The 7,500-nt window shown below is 46.8% G+C and overlaps 1 protein-coding gene across 1 annotated transcript in view; it reads left to right on the forward strand.

Annotated features, from left to right (window-relative positions):
- Nucleotides 1-7,500, forward strand: part of grip1 (glutamate receptor interacting protein 1) — a 426,493-nt gene that overhangs the window by 272,142 nt on the left and 146,851 nt on the right. The gene's annotated exons all lie outside the window — the stretch shown is intronic.

The following is a 7,500-nucleotide window of genomic DNA, read 5'->3' on the forward strand; positions in this document are numbered from 1 at the left end:
CCTCTTACACTTGTCTCTACTCCTCTTCTCTCCACTCCTCCTATACTAACCTCCTCCGATAAACCATATCACTGCACCTCCTTCATTTATCCTCCTCACCCTCTCCTTTCTATATCCTCATCATCTCCACATCCTTCTCTTTCTACTCATCTTCTTTTTACTCCTCCTCTTTCTACTCCTCCTCTGCTAACCTCCTACAATAAACCATGTAAATGCACCTCCTCTTCTAACCTTGAACCATGTGAATGCTCCCCACTTAATTTATCGTCATCCTCTTCATATCCTTCTCTTTCTACTCCTCCCCTCCCTACACCTCCTCTACTAACATCCTCCAATAACCCATGTACATACACGTAAATGCACCTCCTCCTTGATTCATCCTCATTCTCTCCTATTTGTATTCCCCCTTCTATGTACTCTGCCTCTACTAACCTCCTCCACCAATGTAGGCCTACCTTCTCTTTTGTTTAACTTTTTCTGTCTTTCTTTTTCTTTCTCTTTAAAAACAAACCTCTTCTCTTATCCTCCTCCACTTCCTCTCTCCTCCTGCCCTCCCCCTCTCTCCTCCCCACTCTCCTAATCTATCCCTCCTAGTTTCTGGTCTTATGCGTTTGCTTGGGGCTTCCACATCATCACTCATTCATGCATTCATTCATTCATCGGTCCATCCACCCAAACCGATATTTTTATATGCTTTTCTTTCTTTCTTTCTTTCTTTCTTTCTTTCTTTCTTTCTTTCTTTCTTTCTTTCTTTCTTTCTTTCTTTCTCCATTCTGTCTTCCTCATCCTCCTCCTGTCCGCCATTTTATTTTTCATATTTCTCCATGTCTGTCATGGTTTTCTGCATCATCTTCATCCTCCTCTTCCTTTTCTTCTCATCTTTTCTCTCCTCAGCCTATATTCGCTCTAATCCTTCTCTTCTCATATTTTGCTCTTTTCAGCTATTCTCCTCATCCCCCTCTAGTCGCCTGCCTCTGTCTCTTCCTCCTCTTTTCCATCATCTTCCTCTCCTCATCTTTCCTGTCAAGCATCCCTTCCTCTCTCCCACTCGTTTGCAGATGTCTCTCCATCATTCTGCTCTTTCTTCCCACTTACCTTCTCACTCTCAAACTCTCTCTTTTTCCTACTCCCTCTATCCCCCCCTTCTCCCTCCTTCTCTCCACTACCCCTCAGATCTTTTTATTCTCTCCTCTCCTCTCTTCTCCTCTCTTCTCTTCTCTTCTCTTCTCTTCTCTTCTCTTCTCTTCTCTTCTCTTCTCTTCTCTTCTCTTCTATTCTCTTCTCTTCTCCTCTCCTCTCCTCTCCTCTTCTTTCCTCTCTGCCTGATTCTTCATGGTGTATGAAGCGCGTGGGCATGTCTTTCTGGGGCTTTCTCCCGCCCTCGCTTTTTCCTTTCATTTCCTTCCTTACTTACTCTTTCTCAGTTTGTTTGCTCTCTTTCTCTCTCTCTCTCTCTCTCTCTCTCTCTCTCTCTCTCTCTCTCTCTCTCTCTCTCTCTCTCTCTCTCTCACTCTCACTCACTCACTCACTCACTCACTCACTCACTCACTTAGTCACTCACTCATACACAGCTATACAGTGACACACACACACACACACACACACACACACACACACACACACACACACACACACACACACACACACACACACACACACACACACACACACACACACACACACACACACACACACACACACACACACACTAAAGCATCAAAACACACACAAGCATACACAAACACAAACTCTCTCTCTCTCTCTCTCTCTCTCTCTCTCTCTCTCTCTCTCTCTCTCTCTCTCTCTCTCTCTCTCTCTCTCTCTCTCTCTCTCTCTCTCTCTCTCTCTCTCTCTCTCTCTCTCTCTCTCTCTCTCTCTCTCTCTCTCTCTCTCTCTCTCTCTCTCTCTCTCTCTCTCTCTCTCTCTCTCTCACACACACACACACACACACACACACACACACACACACACACACTAAAGCATCAAAACACACACAAGCATACACACACACAAACTCTCTCTCTCACACACACACACACACACACACACACACACACACACACACACACACACACACACACACACACACACACACACACACACACACACACACACACACACAGTACGCACAGTACACACACAGTAAACTGGAGCAGAACTAAAGTTGGCCTTGGCTGCTGCTTTGTGTCCCTGAAACATACAGATTAGCACACGCTGCCTCTCCACTGCTGCAGCCGCATCCATCAATGCACCAATTAGCTACTCACTTAGCCAGTTGTTTACTCTTTTGTTTGTTTGTTTGTCTATTTATGGTTGTTTTTTGTGTGTTCCTATTCAAGTCTTTGATTTTGCTCGCTGTGTGTCGGTGGTGGTGGGTGTAGCGGAGGCTGTGTTCTCGTCTTCTCTCTCTCTCGCTCTCTCTCTCTCTCTCTCTCTCTCTCTCTCTCTCTCTCTCTCTCTCTCTCTCTCTCTCTCTCTCCCCCCGCCTCGTTTCTCTCTGCCGTCGTTTTTCCTCTATTTTTTTCTTTTTTGTCCATCTCAGTCTTCACGGTTGAAGGTGCAAGAAGAAGATAGGGTTGAAGCCCAGAGCTAGGAAAGGAGGAACGCTGTACTAAAAACCATTTGGGCGCCATTGCCATTCCCCAAATATCGTCCCCTTTTGAAAATAAAGGGACTGGTGTCATCATCAACAATATGGGCATATCACTGCTGTCCAGCAGAAACCTTGTATCTCCACTGTTTGTTTTTTTATATTTTATATTCTTTCTTTATTCATTATGAAATACAAATCAGTTCTACTGGTCCATGAGAACATATGTACTGGTATGACCAACTATGTATTGTTGACCAACTTCAATGTTGAAATGTTGATTCATTCAGAAAATTGTGATTTATGAGAAGGCATGATATGCTCTTCAGTCTCTCCTCTGGAAACGGTTTCTTCACTCCTCTCTACTAGACATGGTTTGCTTTATTCCACAAAGCAGTCATGGGTGAGCGGTTAGGGCGTCAGACTTGCATCCCAGAGGTTGCCGGTTCGACTCCCGACCCGCCAGGTTGGTGGGGGGAGTAATCAACCAGTGCTCTCCCCCATCCTCTTCCATGACTGAGGTACCCTGAGCATGGTACCGTCCCACCGCACTGCTCCCCATGGGGCGCCACTGAGGGCTGCTCCCTTGCACGGGTGAGGCATAAATGCAATTTCGTTGTGTGCAGTGTGCAGTGTTCACTTGTGTGCTGTGGAGTGCTGTGTCACAATGACAATGGGAGTTGGAGTTTCCCAATGGGCTTTCACTTTCACTTTTTCACAAAGCACCTGTTGGTAGTTGATAAAGACAGAGGAGAGAACGAAAGACCCAGGGAGGTAGGGAGAAAGAAAGAGATGTAGTGAGCATGAACATAAAGTCGAGAAAGAGAGATGAAAAATTACTAAGATAGAGAGAGAGAGAGAGAGAGAGAGAGAGAGAGAGAGAGAGAGAGAGAGAGAGAGAGAGAGAGAGAGAGAGAGAGAGAGAGAGAGAGAGAGAATATACAAATGAGGAAAAGAAATTGCACACCTGTAGGCCTACACAAATCCACACAGACGCACATGCGTTCCCCCTGACTTGTATTGATGCTTTTCCAATACAGGTGTATTATTTGGCATTCCGATACACTTTGTTGAATTGTATTGTTGAATTGGAGTGAATTTAATTAAACTGAGGAGAGGAAGCAAGGGAGACAAAAAGCAGCGCAGATGGCACTTAGCACATTTAGGATGTGATAGTCAAATAAACGAGGGATGGAATCACCTGCAGCACACATGCATACATGTGCGTACACACACGTACACACACGTACACACACGTACACACACACACACACACACACACACACACACACACACACACACACACACACACACACACACACACACACACACACACACACACACACACACACACACACACACACACACACACACACACACATTCATACTTTCTCAGACTTACACTTTCACTCACATTCTCTCTCTCTCTCTCTCTCTCTCTCTCTCTCTTTCTCACACACACACACACACACACACACACACACACACCACACACACACACACACACACACACACACACACACACACACTCACACACACACACACACACACACACACACACACACTCACACACACACCCCTCCACTGAGCTCTGTGAGCCCCGTGGCACACGTACAGAATACTAAATGACAGGAAGAGGATGATGACGTTGGAGACAACGAGGCTGGCAGGACATCTATTCAAATGTAATGTCCAAACAAATAAAAATGTGTGATATATAGGAAGTGTAAACACGGCCAAGCCATTTCAGCTAGTATGCTTCTCAATGGGTGCCGTAGGCACTCGACTACTCGACTCCACGTCCCGCATGGCTGCCTCAGTCACTGCCTCTAGCACCTCGTGGGAGAAGGCAGGAAAAAAAGGTGTGCACCCATCTGCCTGTCTGCCACTGGGCTATATTTAACACTGCAAATTGCTTTCTATTCACATCTGAGAAAAAGAATGGAAGAGGGTTGAGGGGTTGGGGTGGGAGTAGAGATGGGCGTTGTCACCAGAAGAAAGGTGTGACATGTCAGGGGAGAGTGACTGACTACTTGGCTCCCTGGTTCTCCTGGGCCACAACCAGTAACCACACAAGCAAAGTCATGGCACATCACACCCAGCATCCTTACAAACAAACCATGCCCCCATGTCGGCAAGCCATCACACTCAGCATCCTTACAATAAATGACATGGCACACATCGCACCCTGTATCATTATAAGCAAAGTCATGGCACATCGCACCCAGTAACCTTGTCAAGCCATCGCACCCAACATCCTTACAAACAAAGAATGTCCCCAAGTTGGCAAGGCATGTCACCAAGTAACCTTACACACAAGCCATGTCTCCATGTTGGCAATGACTTGGCACCCAGCATCCTTTCAAACGAATTATGCCCCCATGTCGGCAAGACATGGCAACCAGCAATGCAAGCTATGCCACCCAGCATCCCTACAAGCAAGCTATGCCTCCCAGTGCCAACTAGTATGCCTTTTGGCAAGCCATGCCAGTGTGGTGTCTATATAACCACCTGTCAAGCTGAGCTACCAAGGCATTGCAATTCAGTAGTGGCCCTTTAGGGATAAGAATAAGATTTGTGAATAGTATGGGTTATGTTAATAGTCTATTAGTTGTTCTGCTCAGCGAAGCAGGCCATACCGACAGAGCACTGCCAGCTGAGATGAATTTTGGCCAAGATATGTCTGCTAAGATTAATTTCGCCAAGCTGTGTCACGCAGCATCCACCTTGGCAACGGCTCCTGACAGCTGTGCCAGTACCCAGTATGTGATCAGTCGCCCACTGCCTTTGCTTCATGTCTCCATGATGAGATGTCAGCACCTGATCTGCGGTATCTTGGGGCAGCCGTGGCCTTGTTGTGGTTAAGGTGATGGGCTTTAGATCAGAGGGTTGCAGGTTCGAAACCCACCCTTCCTCTGCCTCTCTCACTCCACGGATGATGCCCTGGGCAGACGTTCTTCTACTCTGAGTTAACAGGAGTGATGTGTGTGGGCGGTCCTCCGTGATTCCGTGAACGATGGCACCGCATGATGGGTGGAGCCATTTACCATTTAAGCCAGGGTGCCACATCCAGTTCCCCTCTCTCTCCTTGAGCCCAGCACTCCAGATGCTCCACTTGTCTTTAGTCCGTTATTGATTATGTAACATGCAACATGCACCCACTACATTACCTTCATTCAACACCCGTCTGCATCACACCACTGATCACTGATTTCCACTACGATACGTACAACTTACAGCCTAGTTTTGTCATCAAATCTCGCTCTTCAGAAATAAATACAAAAAAAATAGAATCATTCGCGCATGTCTCTGTCCCCGTTTATTTTTGCTCTGGTGTCTTACAGATCCATAGCAACCCCACACTGTTTCAGGGACCGTAACCAAAACCCTGTACTTAAAATAACTAAGTCGCTTTGGATTAAACCGTCAGTGAAGTGTAATGTAGTGTCTTCCACAACTCGGGGCCCTACTGGTCATCCTTTGAGATTAGCCAGAAATTAAGAGTGAGTCCATGTCTTTACAAAAAAGGGAAAGGGCAATATTCTGTCACTAGCCATTTCAGAGTTAAAAGAAATATTTAATATTTTGCCATGCCTTATTTCTGGAAAAAGAATAAAAAGTTCCAGACACCTTCAGTGTTCTCCACAAGAGATCTTTGATTCTGCACCATGCACTGAGCAGATCCCTGTCTGACACCTGTGTCTCCTCCTCAGCCCATGGGGCACACCTCTTCCCTCTATGTGCTTAGGATTCAAGGGTGCATGTGTGACAGGTCAGCCTCTGCAGACTATAACAAATAGAGATAGATGGTAAGACAAGATGGGGGAGAGGTCAGTTTGCAGTTCCCCACTACCGAAAATGAGAATAGGACGGAAAAAAAGAGAAAGACCTGACACGCACGCACACACAGACACACACACACAGACACACACACACACACACGCGCGCGCGCGCACACACACACACACACACACACACACACACACACATACACACACACACACACACACACACACACACACACACACACACACACACACACACACACACACACACACACACACACACACACACACACACACAGGTAAAGTAACAGCAAAACACACTTTACACTTCCTTCTTTGAGAGATGGATGGAGTGAGTGAGTGAGTGAGTGAGGGAAAAAATCAAAAGGGAGTGAAAGACAAAGAGAGGCGAATGGAGAGAAAAAAAAGAGAGTGAGTGAGTGTCGTAATGGTCCCGGCATGTGAGTTTGAGTTTGAGCAGCTATTATTTCACTAACCCCTGCGTAATGAAGGCCATTGCGAGCGCTCCAAGGCAGGTAATTGTAGTCATTTGTATTTATCAGGGCCACTCGCTCAGGTGAGTTAGCACAGAGCAGTGCTCAAATCACATACAGCCATTAGTGCTGTGTGTGTGTGTGTGTGTGCGTGCGCGCGCGCATGTGTGTGCGTGCCTGCGTGCGTGCATGCGTAAGTGCAAGCAAATGCATCCGGGTTATTGTGTGCGTGCGTGCGTGCATGCGTGCGCGCGCGCGTGCGTGCATGCGTGTATGTGTGTGTGAGAGTGTCAAGAGATTATCAGCACCATTAGGGCTTCATGGCAGGACTGGTGCCAATACTGATGCACTAAAGCAGGATGTGTAGATATGCAGGTCAGTGGCAAAGAGCACTACACTCAGACAGACAGAGAGGGAGAGAGAAAGAGAGAGAGAGTGGTGGAAAGACAGGGCGGTGGTGGGACAGAAATGAAGAGGCAGGGAGGGATGTGTGGAGATGCAGGCCAATGTCAAACAACACTACACAGCTGGATAGGGTGATGGAGAGGGCAAACGGAGGAGAGAAAGAGAGAGTGAGATGGGTATTCAAAAAGGGAGATTGATGGAGATATTGAGACAGGGAGAGAGAGAG

This window comes from Engraulis encrasicolus, chromosome 12 (assembly GCF_034702125.1).
Source record: "Engraulis encrasicolus isolate BLACKSEA-1 chromosome 12, IST_EnEncr_1.0, whole genome shotgun sequence".
Classification (NCBI taxonomy): Eukaryota; Metazoa; Chordata; class Actinopteri; order Clupeiformes; family Engraulidae; genus Engraulis; species Engraulis encrasicolus.